Source organism: Cryptotermes secundus, unplaced genomic scaffold (genome assembly GCF_002891405.2).
Source record: "Cryptotermes secundus unplaced genomic scaffold, Csec_1.0 scaffold136, whole genome shotgun sequence".
NCBI classification, from domain to species: domain Eukaryota; kingdom Metazoa; phylum Arthropoda; class Insecta; order Blattodea; family Kalotermitidae; genus Cryptotermes; species Cryptotermes secundus.
In genome coordinates this window covers 807,970-821,788 of record NW_019718618.1, presented here as the reverse complement: position 1 = coordinate 821,788, position 13,819 = coordinate 807,970, and positions in this window count along the sequence as shown.

Here is a 13,819-nt window from a genome sequence, read left to right as displayed (position 1 = left end):
TTGTTACCACCGTGTCGCCAGTGTATCTGCACATCTTCTGACACGAGAGCGTTCAGTAAGAAGGGCATAAATACTTTGCTGCAGGATCGGAAGTTAAGTTTCAGACTTTTAAGCCTCTTGTTTTGTGGAAACTTCTTCACGTGCCCTTTATATATGTACATTCCCAAACACATTAAGGCTCAGTCCTTAAATGTCATTATATATCTGTTTTCAGGAATTATGTGAATATTTTTATACTCAGACTGTGTTATTACAAAGGTCGGTGCCTTCATAGGCATACGTTGCATTACGTCATTAAACCTTCAAGAAGTGAGCAGGCGGCGAGCTCTGTGTACTCCAGGCTCTTCCCATGCCTGCCACATGTCCTACCCATCCCATTCTCCTGGTCTAACAGAATATCAATTAAAATCCAATGCATGATATTATTAGGCACGCGGTAGCACAGTTAGTTGAGGCACTACGCTACAAGCCGATGATGTCATTGGATTTTTCAATTGACCTAATCCTTCCAGCCGCACTATGGCCCTGGGGTCGACTCAGCCTCTAACAGAAATGAGTACGAGGAATATTCTTGATGGTAAAGGGCGACCGGACTGTAAGGCTGACAACCTCACCGTCATCTGTTAGCCGATTGTCTAGAAAATGTTGCAGCTTCGACATCCCACAACCCTATGGGCCTTTACGGCCTGTTGCAGGGATAGCTTTACTTTACTTTCCCCCAAAATTATTAACTATATATAACAAGATATACGAGCATCTATTTTCGATAATCCCTGACTGCCCTCCTCACTGTCTCCAAAAGGGTGATACCGTAGAGGGGTGCTTGCGGGGTAGTTACTCGGTGTTAATATCGCCGTTGTGTCAAGTGCAGCGCTGATATTGTAACCCGCTTCTCGTTAAGACGATGTTCCTGTCACCTTCTCGTTGTGATCCACGTTCTAGACACAACGAGTTAAGTCTGCAGTGGCAGAGAAGTCGCGGTCTCCTTCCGACGCACTGAAGATCAAACGAAGGCAGATCTCGTTTTGTGGGGCTTCGCAGTTCGTGAAGCCGTTGCTTTCTTTTCGTTCCTGTTTTAATGGCCTTGAGGTTGAAAAACGCAAATTAATATTGTGGTGACTTTGTTCGAAGTCGTACAGTCTGGTAAAAATCCGCCAGCTTTTCGTAGGAACATACTACCTCCATTTTCAGGACCGAAGAATAAACTAAGCAAGAAGCAAGCAAGGTGCAGATAATAAATAACCGTTTCGGAAGATTGTACTGCATCCGTCTTCAGGATCGAAGAGTAAGGCAGGAAAGTATACGGCAAGCAGCTGTTTCGGAAGAATGTACAGCATTCGTCTTCAGGGAACAAGAATTAGTGACACAAGAATCAGGCGGTAATCCGCCTTTCGGAGGAATATACACGCTCCTTCTTCAAAGATGAAAAATAAGCCAAGCAAGAAGCAGGCAGCAAGTAAGTGTTTCGGAAGAGTATAATGCCTCCATCTTCAGTGTTGTATATGTATGGATCAAGTAGCAAGCTAACAATTGCTGCTTGCTCCTTCTGCATGGTTAGCATATGTAAAACCCTGACGATGGAGGCGGTATGTTCCACTGAAACATCTATGAATTCCTACCAGACTACACGGCATTACATCCCTGATGGTGTAGGGTCAGGTGTTCATGGACACCGCTCTGAGAGGCTCAGGTCCAGCATTTCCTGACGTTACTAATATTTGCGCTCCTTCCCCGGTCTCTACTTTGCATTGTTCTGCCTTCCTCTCTTTTCCTTTTTACGTTCCCTTTGTTTCTTCCTATCATTCTACTCTGCTTTCAGTTTTTTCCGGTCCCCGCCCTTTCCTGTACTTCCGTTTCAAGAGACAGTCCGCACATCCAGGCTTCGTGAGGCGAAGTCAACATTTGACCGGAGTTTCTAGGTCATGCCACGGGGGCGGGCCGTTACATCGAAAGGCATCTGTTCTCAAAGTTATTAGTGTATTTCAAACGATTCCAGAGACCCTAGCGGACAATAATCGTATTAAAATATCGAGATTCCATTCCCAGCATGTGGTCATGTAGTTAATCAACTAATTTCGCGTATTATAAAAATAATCTCTTTGAATTTTGCTGAACAAATACGATTATATATGCATGACAGGCCAGTCCACAGTAAACAGTTGAAAGCTTGTTGAAATTTCAAAGGAGATTTCTAAAAAAAAAAAAAAAAAAAAAAAAAAAAAAAAAACAAACAAACAAACAAAAACTAAGGCAGTAAAATCCCTAACTTGAATATTTATGGAAATATAGATTCATACGAGATACTAAAATTAGTAGAATAAAAATATTTCGTAAATATCATTGCTGTCTATATAAACATAAGTAAGTAAAGCTATCCCTGTACCAGGCCGTGAAGGCCCATAGGGTTGTGAGACGTTGAGGCTCCCACATTATCTAGACAATCGGCTCAAAGATGGCGGTAAGGTTGTGAGGCTTACGCACCGGCCGCGCTTTACTCCCAAGGAGAATTATTTAATTAATTCTTGGTACTCATTTCTGTTAGAGGCTGAGTCGACCCCAGGGCCATAGTGCGGCTGGAAGGATTAGGTTAATTGAAAAAAATCAAATGACGTCATCAGGACTTGAACCCGCGACCTTCCGGCTTGTATAAACATTCTTCCGGAAAAGTTTTACGCTGCTTCTCTGATTCAGGCACTGATATTTTGCAGTAGTGACAACTGCTGTATCATTTTAGTCAGTACTGCCAACTCTGTCGATCAGACATAAGACACGATAGCTAATATTAGCCCTTTACTCGTATGTAATAGCTAGTAAAACACTTGTTGAAAATTCACCGTGAAGCTCTTCATTTATTACATAACTTCCGTACTATTAGCTCTTCCTTCCTTCGCTCATTTTCCTTTCCACCCCTACATATTACAGAACGATATATCGGAGCTGACGTTTAACGCCATCTCCCACGAATAACACTCTCCAATAGTCATTTGTAAACTGCCTTCATTATGTAGTACACTACAGTCCACAATATCCACATTGAAATAACATACAGTACTCAGAGAATAGATACGATACATTGAAAAGACTTCTCGCTCGTTCGTGATCTACTACATAATTAAATCCCTGCAACTTGCTACTGCGTAAGAGTTGGTTACTACGGCAGTCTAGAATTACATCATGATAATTTTGTATTTATTTTGTTTGTTAGTTCGTAGCCCTTCTGTCTGAATAACTTGTGTTTTGTTTCCAGTTTCAGGGCAGCGGCTGCATTTCCACTGCTCATTCGGTGAGTGAAAACACTCTTACATACAAATCGCTAAAAGCATTATGACGTGACAGCTTTGTAATTTCGTACATTGGTTAAGCGTGGACAGATGCTAATATCATCAAACAGAACACATAACATGGCCGTCGCGTGAAAGCTATCTCAGTAACAGGCCTTGGAGGCCCATAGGGTGTTGAGACGTCGAGGCTCCCACATTTTCTAGACAACTGTTTCACAGATGACGGTGAGGTAAGGTAAAGGTATCCCTGTAACAGGCTGTGGAAGTCCATAGGGTTGTAAGACATTGAGGCTCCCAATATTTATTATGTCATTAGAATAGTGGGATGTATTCCCCCAATTGACCCTAAATTTAAACTCTGATTATAGCCAGTTAAGGGAGTGGATAATTATGCAGGCGATTGTTACTTAACCAATAAATTCAATTTTTAGTCTGTACGAAATCGTTATAACGGGTAACTATCACGTTCGGTCCGTGCTGCACGCTGTATATGTAGGCCTGATTTGGGGAAAGATGCGTAAATTATGCTAATCGCAGTGCTTCTCCTAGCTTCAGGATTGGGTTGTGCTCGCGGGGTTGCGGCGAGCTGCCTCTGGTGGGTTCGGATCCTCACCTTCCCCCACCTCAGAGAGATCTCTGTTTGAGACACTAAATGAGTGGATCCCGGTGTTCCGGCCGATATCCTAGCCACCACAATTACCGACTCGCTGTATGCATATGTTAGCCGCCCATGCAGTGAATGAAGGAAGGGATTTACCAAGGTGCAGCTGGGTATAAGTAGTTGCATGGTGCGAATTAGAAACAGAAAAGTTCACCGCAAGGCTCGTGCTATTCGGTGAATAGGAAATTTACATGTAAACGAAGCTACCTGACGGTAAAATGTATTTTCGCACGCGATAACGTAGTTGGTTGACGTACTACACTATAAGACGGAAGGTTACGGGTTCGATTCCCAACGAGTTCATTGGATTTTTTCAATTGATTAATTCTTCTAGGCTCACTATGGCCCTGGGGTCGACTTAGTCTCTAGTAGGAATGAGTACCAGAAATCTTCCTGGGTCTAAATGGCGGACGGCCTGCCCGTAAGACTGATCTCACCGCCATCTCTGAGCCAATTGTCTAGAGAATGTGGGAACCTCGACGTCTCATTACCCTATGGGCCTCCACGGTCTTTTACAGGGATAGCTTTACCGTTTTACTTAGTAAACCTTACAAATGCCAAGTATCGTAGATTTCAACCTTTACATAAATAGTTCTTTGTGACAGCAGGTGATCTATTGGCATATTATAGGAACTAAATACTCAAGGAACATGTGAAAGGAATATCTTTCCTATAATAGAAGTCTGTTTTTAATTATACTCCTTGGCTTTAGTCCGCAAGCGAACTATACCGACCGAGCGACCATCGCTTGTCAGCGAAGTTAGTGCCAAAGTATGCAGATAGAGGATGTAACGTGGTCAGCGCAACGAATCCTCACGGCCGTTAATCTCGGTTTTCTAGAACGGAGGTTCTGAGTTTATAAGATGGTTATTTAACGACGCTGTTAATATTATGACTATATAAGCTTGATGATAGGGTAACTAATAAATACGGAGCATTTGTATGAACAAGAATGCACACACATTCTGTTCATAAACACGCCCTGCTCGCGTCTGCAGAACGACAGCAGCAGTAGCCTAGCAACCAAAGTGACCTTGGCTGGAGAGTCACGAGGGAAGTCGGGAGTTACAGCTTCTGATTTCATTTATGTACCGCAGTGCGTGATTGTTATTTCAATTTATGTTAAAATGACACATCCTGTATATAACATTGTTTGAATGATACATCTTATTTGAAAGATTGTATATAACATTTGTGAAACTCACTTTCTGAGATTTCGCGTCATAAAGCTGAGCTGTGCAAAAGAGTTGCCTGTGATGACTGATTTACCTTAATCTTTATGGCATTCAAGATTATTACAATTGATAAAATGTCCGTTCTAATTAGTTAAGCTCATAATTGCAGCAATATCAGTGTAATGACAAAGTGCGCCCGGACCTCTGATAATAATCCTTTTCGCCGCGTGTATTCACGGAAAGCAGATTATTTTGTTATCTTGTATGTCTGTCGGTGTTGAATTATTGCAATGGTATAGCCATTAGCTCACAGTGGTTGTTGCATTAAGAGAGCTGCAGGTTATAAGCTGGGTACAATGCTCTTAACAAACAGGCCCTTAAGGAGCATGGAGCAGCCCTTCTCTGTAATGAAAGAACAGTGTGTTTTCTGTGAACTGAGAGCTGAAGTATTATAAATTATATAAATTAATTTCCGGATTATACTAGAGACAAATGAAAATTGTGACTGTTAGTGTTAGTCGTAATAATAATCAAAACCCAAAGTGCCGATTTAGTCAGATATAAATATTCTGGTGTTTTCAAACACAGCTTAAATTCTGGATTAAAATTTTTCACATCGATCATAACAAAAATCGCCTCTGTAGTCTAGTGGCCAGAGTTCCTGGCTACAGAGCCATAGGTCCGGGTTCGATTCCCGGCGCTACAAGATTTCTTTGAGAAATAGTTGATCTGGAACGGGGTCCACTCTGCCTCGTGAGCATAACTGAGGAGCTGTTTCAAGGAAATAGCGGTTCCGGTCTAGAAAACAGAGGTTAACGGCGGTGGGTATTCGTTGCGCTAACCACTCTACACCCTCTACCAGCTAAAGTTGGCACTAACTTCGCCGACAAGCGGCGGTCTCTCGGTCGGTATAGTTCGTTTGCGGACTCAAGTGACGGAGTTTGTTTATCTTTTGATCACAATAAAATAGTATCTTCCGAGTTATATCTATATCGTCATGTAGTCGAATTGATTTTAACCGACGTTTCGGTGGAATTCCATGCTTCCATCTTCATAGTCCAAGAATAAGACGTGCAAGGAACTGACGAAAAACAAGGGGCAAATTTCAGGCTATTTTTTTCTTAGCTTATTCTTCAACCCTGGATTTGAAAGCAACAGTTTCTTCCGAAACTTCTATAAACTTCTATCGGACAACGCAAAGTCGCATGTCTGAAGTTAGCACTCTTTAAATAATTACCTTCTCAAAATAGTTTTGTTTTTATAGTATTCCATCATTCAAATCTCGTGAGAAGTTAAGCAATTCTAGTGTATAAATTAGAGGAAGGAGGAACGCATGAAACATTTCAGTTTCTCCCACATTTTGTCAATAAATCCGTGTATAAAGTCCATCTAATCTACGAGCAAGTCTACGTCATAACTTGTGTAGACAACTTTACGAATGAATCTCCTGTGTAACTATATTCTAAAGGGTTCTGACGATGGTGTATTACAAACTCCGAAAACCCAGTAATCCTATGTAAGCATGTTTGCATTTCCCACTGGAATATCAATACCAGAGTAGCATAAAAAGAGAATACAACAACTTTCTAATGATGACGTAACGGTCTACGTCACTAACTGACGATGGCGCACCCTCGTTCCCGCTGCAGATGGAGCATAGCAGACAAAATAAATTACGTTGCAATTTGAGAATTACTTGGTAGGGGTTTTAAAACACAAGTTTCTTCCAATTTTTTATCATTTCTTTCCCCTCTCTTTCGTACTTGCAGCTCCCCCACCCTGTACCTAGGAAAACCTTTTAAAGAGATAAATGAGATTTTTTTCTGTAATGAAAATGTTGCCGGCGGGAGGTACAGAACTAATAGGAAGGGAACAGGATAAGAATGTCGGAGAAATGAAACTGTGCAAGTTAAATAAGGGAAGGAAAAGGGACAGAAATAGATAAGAAGAATGGCGAAAAAAGTGGAATAAATAGAAAGCAGCAACTCGTTTCATGAATGCGGCAGAATACCGGCTGGTGTGAATACAAAACCTGTGATATGATAATTACGATCTAAAAGATTGTGACGATGGTATATTAACACAATTATTGTGTTTCTGGACGTTATCCATCGTCCTGTTCCTATTTAAAGCGCACAACGTTTCGGAACTGTTTTCTATCTCAGTCTTCAGGTGGAACTACTCAGTAGGACTCATCGATAGAGCCAGTCCCTATCTCCGGACAGCTGCACCGAAACAAGGCAGAGTATACAAGCCAAGCACAACACAACCCGTCTGCGAGAGCTAAGACAAACATTAAAGAACTCCACACGTGTGAGGCATAGGAGCAGGGTATTATCAGAATACAAGTCTTCACTGGAGAGATATACTCTCTGTGGGAAAAAAGAGAAGGCAAAACTGTCTCTGTAACAGTCTGTGAAGTCCATAGGTTTGAAAACATCAAAATTATATTTTCAAGAATTCGGCTTTTCGGTACGTTAACTAACTCCATGGAGCTGAGCCCGTCTTTAGAAGCTGTCAGTCACTCAGCTACTCAAGAATTTCTCAACATTTTATGAACCCTACAAGTTCATTTCCTTGTTCACGAAAGCCCTCCACTGGTCCCTATCCTGAACCAAACCAATCTAATCCATACCAACTCATCCTATGTGAGATCCATTTTAGTATTATCTCCACACCTACGTCTAAGTCTTCCTACTGGTCTCTTTCCTTCTGGCTTTCCCAACAAAAATTTATATATAGTCAATCCCTCCGAGTCTTAGGCCCTTTTTAACATTTCCTAACAATATTATATTTTGAGGTGAGGAGTTTTAGCTGCACGCTCAACCCCCAAACTGGAGAACCACCCCTTGTCGGCTCTCCGCGACTTTTTATTCAATATACTCGCAGTTAGTCTAAGTATCTGGAGGCCGTTTGTTCCGTCCTCGTCCTGAGGACGCGACTTACTCTTATGATTCTGAAACATTTGGTTCAGAATTCGGTTGGAGCCTGAATAGCTCAGTCGGCCTTCATAACGTGTAGATTGGCTTTGCGGCTCACCCAGCCTCCTATACAAAGGGTATCATTGGTAGTGTCCCTGAGGTGGCCGGGGCTTGAATCTGACATCCCACTTCCACCTAATGTCGAGTTAAAATTAAGTGGAGCTCTGCCTCTATTCCCCCATACACCTTCATTATGTAGCGTTTAATTAAGGACAGAGATGACTTAGCATATTAATGCTTGTAGACTTTAACAAGGTATCGTGCATGTAACCTTCAGGTTTACAGAGTCGGCAGCTGCACGCACCTACACATCTCCTCGTCTGGGAAGCGAGAGGAGTCTCTCTGACTCTCCCAATTTCCTCTCTTCCACAAAAGGCAATTCAACCCTCTTTGTTCCATCTCCTGCTCCCGGATACTTAATTAAGGAAAGACAATTATTAAAACTGAAGCCGCCTAGAACAGGAAGTTTGTGACATTCTAAGAGCCAGCTCCAAGCCTGAATCATAATACAACCAAAGCTTACGTTGAAGACTGCAAGAAAGAGATATTTGTGCCTGCTTAAGTATGTCTCTTCTAGTGATCTTGGATTTGTAGTACTCAGTTGCACCGTAAGGTTGCTACTGTTCCCTGGCCATATCATTTGTGCCCTCCGCTCTTATGCAACGGAAATTGTAGTGCAGTGGTCATAAGGAGCAAGTTCATTAAACGTATTAGTGCACACTGTTCACAATATATGTAAGTAACCACTGTGCATTAGTAAAGGTAAAGCTATCTCTGTAAGGGGCCGTGGAGGCCCGCAGGGTTGTGAGACGTCGAGGCTCCCACATTTTCTAGAAAATCGGCTCACAGATGTGGGTGAGGTTGTCAGCCTTACGTGCCGGCCGCCCTTTACCTCCCAGGAAGATTCCTGGTACTCATTCCCGTTAGAGACTGAGTCGATCCCAGGCCCATAATGTTGCTGCAAGGATTAGGTCAATTAAAAAATCCAATGACATCGGTATTCGAACCCGCGACCTTCCGGCTTGTTGCATAGTGCCTCAACCAACTACGCTAACGCGTGCCCCACTGTTTACCAATCCAATCCACTACATGTCTTCATGGCATTGTGCTTAATTAATCAAAAACGGGAACAAATTTACTTTTTTATAGGGGTAGATGAGCCTTTCTACACCAAAGGTGGAGGCAGGAGTTTGTAAAGAAACGTGGGCACAGATCAGAGAAAGAAGTGGATTAGAACGTTCAGCATCCTTTGCAGAAGTTAAAATCTCTTCACGACTTGAATAAAATATTTTGTTAGTTATCTTTTTTCTTTGATATTTCGTCCCACTTTGTCCTGAAGATTGCAAAACAAAGAGGAACGGACAAACAAAGCCTTGCATATCGACTGCAGCTAGCGGTTCAACATCCTTGCAACCACTAGAGACATCTGCCGGTCTCCAGTGGAATCTTACGTTTGGTTTCTGCCTCAGGCTGTCGAGTTACTATTTGATCTTTGCTGAGCAAATACTCTGTTCGGATGCGGTCACATGACGCATTTAAACGATGACAAGTCTTTCGGCATCCTATCTCTAGGATTCTCTTCTCCAGTGGGTGCTTCATGCCATGCTCAGAGAGGCGTTGTACATGGAAGGGTCAAAACAAAATTCTTTTTGACTCCGTGTGTTTTCATTCTAGCGCATACTGGCGGATGCTTTTCGTATTATTCCCAAGTCTGTCCAGACAAATGTCGAAAGAGTATCTCTATCAGGCCACGACCAGTTTCCCCCAAATATTTCCAATTTACCATCTTAGTATTTGTTGCTATATGACGTGTTGGAAAATGCAGGATTTGCCGAAACGTTTGTAAACCTTTCAGCATTGCATGCAGTCAAGTCCCTCCGAAAGCACATATTGAGCTCCAGACAAGAAAATCTAAGGACAAGAGCCTATTTAGTGTCTTTTGTCTTACGCTCTTCTGGTCTGCGGGTGCGGTCGAAAGGTATTTCGTGTGTCACTTCTGGATACGCTCCAGTAATTTGTCCATAAATCAGAATCATCGCAAAATGACACTTTCTGGAGTCGCCTCATGAATTTTTAGTCTTAACAGCGGAATATTATCTGATGAACTTTTTGTTAGATGAAGTTAATAAAACCGTCAAGACCGAGCGAGTTTACTTAGCGACAATGCTGTAGAATAGTGTACTGGAGGTGCTCAATTCGAACCTTGGCCACGACACCGGCTGTCAGCTTTCCAATACTTCTCCTCAGTCTGTCTGAGCAAATACACTGACATCACCTCGAGTGTCTCACTACCGCTTGCTTGCGTCCCGTCACAATTCCAGTAGCCCAGATAGTAACAGCATGGAGCTGCGTCCTTCTTGAGAAGCAGCTTCGGCGCTCAAATTTATGTAATTCAATTGAACTCGGAGGTTCATACCGTGTTCACAAGAGCTCGCCACCGGTCGCTATCCCGAACTGGATGAATCGAATGGATACCTCGTATCTTATTTATCTCAAATCCAGGGCCGCGCCGTAGCTCAAGCGGTTAGTCGCTGGCTTCCCACCCGGGTCTGGTCAAGTGGGATTTGTGGTGGACAAAGTGGCGTTGGGGTGGGTTTTCTCCGAGTACTTAGGTTTCCCGTACCAATCTTCATTCCACCTACTGCTCCACAATCACCCTCACCTATCATCTGGGGCTGGTACAATAGGCCAGAAGTGGCCGCTTTGCAAGGGACTTAGTCCCACCCCATTAGCAATAAAAAATCTCAAATCCACTTTAATATTGTCCCCCAGTCTACTTTCAAGTCATTCTGGTAGCCACTTTCATTTTGGGGTTCTTACCAAAACTTTGTATGGAAACATCAATCATGTGTGCTTCATTCCCAGCCCATCTCGGTCTCCTTGACTTGGCGGGGATGCAAGTTATGAACCTAGAGAACGTGGGCGAAGCAAAAGGACCCGTAGAACTTCCTTAAGAATTCACCGCAGATTTTATTAACGTGTTTCCTTAACGGTGGTTCGCGTTCCGAGGAATCTCATAGGTCATTAGCGCGAATATTTTTGTATATATGAGTTATATAAATTATCTTCCTCTCTTCTTTATTTTTAAGTTTGTAAAGTTTGTTGTATCCACTGTCCAGCCACTGATCACTCCATCTCCTTGTTCTGCTGCTGAGTTAACAAAACAATTCAAACTTGCACAGAGACGAGACTTTGTTTATGTCGGGGAGCCGAGATAGCTCAGTCGGTATAGCGACCGGCTACGGACTGGAATACAGAAGGGTCGGAGTTCGAGTCCCGGTAGGATCAAGAATTTTCTTTTCTCCACGTCTTCCAGACCGGCAATGGGGCCCACCCAACCTCCTATTCAATGGGTACCCGGGGGCTCTTTAGCTGGGAGTAAAGCGACCGGGGCGTCAAGCCGACCACTCGCTTCCATCTAGAGCCAAGATCAAGAAAATGCGGATCTATACAACCACTCCCCCATACGCCTTCATGGCATAGTACTTAATTAGTTAAGCACAGGGATAAGTTTATTTTTTAAAATTGTTTATGTTGAAGAAAGAGGATCGTTATATTGAGACACAAACGAGAATGGTTATTATGAATTGTGGACCGCTGTAACACAAGGGGCATACATGTAGAAGAGATCCGTGAAATAGCTCAGGTATAATGTTGTTCCTTACAGCGGAGCCTTGGTTCAATACCTCTGGTGACTTCATGTGAGATCCGTGGTGTACGAAGTGCAACTGCAGCTGGGTTCTATCCGAGTTTCTTTTGTTTTCCTTTTAATCATCTTTCCACCATTTTTCCATAATCATCTATCGTCACTCTCAGCTGAGCAGGCAGCACAGTATCACATCCTGAGTCGTCGGGTTGGAGGCTTCATCTCTGTTCCGACGCATGGCTGGTCACAGAATAAAGAAGTTAAAGGCAGCGAAGAGGAAGTGGAGAATATCTAGTCATCCAATTGAAGTATCTTATTCTGCACGGCAGGCATGCGTCCCCTGAGGATGGCCTCTAGTTTAAACGCTTGTTCATGTCACGAATGGAAATTCGCCCCTCTTCTCCCGCATTTGCAACCCCCCACGGATGTTCTCCTGCCAATAAAGTGAATCCACATAATGGGCTACAACTTGACTAAAAGTTAGTGTTAACTCTGCTACAAATACGGGGTTCGAAAACCGTCAGAAACATGCATGAAGCTGTCCGGGACATTCACGGCACCAGGGTTGGGGCGCCCTTGTTACCGGACTACAAAGACAGCAAGAATACGACCCTCTGAGAATGGCGTCTGACTTAGATATCCGAGTTACGTCTCCGCCATAACATTATTGTAACACTAATTGAGAATACAACGGTAAGTGTAAACATTCGTACTGTTAACTCCAACGGCTCTCTACTGAGTCTTTATCCAGTCCCACTTGATATCGAGTGATGTTTCGAGGCCGGCATTTTAACGCCATCTCCCACGAATAACACGCACAGCCAATTGTAAACCATTTAATTCGTATAACATACCTAAAACTATTAGTTTCTGCAGTTGTAATTATATTTGTTGTGGTTGTACTTGCATTGAGTTCATTGTGCGCAGTGTGTCCTTTATAGTTTTTGTAGTTTTGTGTGCTGTTTTGTTCGAGCGTGAGGTGACTCTAAATAAGATTAGCGAGTCTTCACTTGTCGAACCGAGGATCTGTGAAATGGGAGACTGGATTTGACGTTCACACGGCGGTAGTTATTGACGGTACTGTGTTGACGCCCTGCAGTCTGGTAGCGGTTTGCCAACGTTTTGGGGTTCACTGCATACACGTTCAGGCTCGAAAAGTACACCAGTGAAGCAACCAGCAAGAAGCAGTAAGGACGTAGATAGGAGCAGCGAACTTCTGCAGGACAAGACGGTGTCACACTGAAGAGGTTTCTTTAGTTGTGACGTTATAGACTTGTAATTGGGAGATGCTCTTTTCGAATTTCGGCAGCACGGGGCTATCGTGAGTGAGGCTTTTCCTAGTTCTCTGTCCCTGTAACCAAACACCGGGGTAGTATCTTAAACAGGCCACGACCGCTTCCTTACAAGTCGTTTCCAATCCATCACCCATCTGTCATCTTATAATCTAAAGCTATAGTTACACAGGGTCGTTGAAAAACAGAAGAAATACGCATCCTGAAGAGAGCATTGTTGAGTGTTATATACACATATATACATATATATGTATGCTAGGACGAACTGCATGCTTGCGTGATTTGTTAAGTTGACAGACAAGAATCCTTCTTGAGAAGCTGCCAGTCGCTCTGCCGCTAAGGAACTTCCCAACATTTTACGGATTCTGAAGGTTTAATTCCGTGTTCACAAGAACCCTCCACTGGTCCCTGAGCCAGATAAGTCCAATCCATACCACTGCTACACATCTCCTAAACTCTGGCCCGTTTAATGACGTAGTATATTCCGTACGTGTTCTTGCACGCGCTGCTTCATACCCCTTCCCCTAACTCCGCGCATGGTCACACCGATAAGTGACGATCTAACCGCCGAATTTTTCCGATTACAGTTAGACAAGTGCACATCGCAGTGGAAAATGGAGGTTATGCAAGTGTGGTTGTGTTGCGAAGTGAAATGTTTGTTGTAAAACAGTGTGTCTTGTTTCGAATGCATATCGAAACATGCAGTTACATATCGGTAATTTGTGTTATACTCTGTGTGCTTCACGAAGCCTTTCTATGTCATGTAAAAGCAGTGTAATGTGT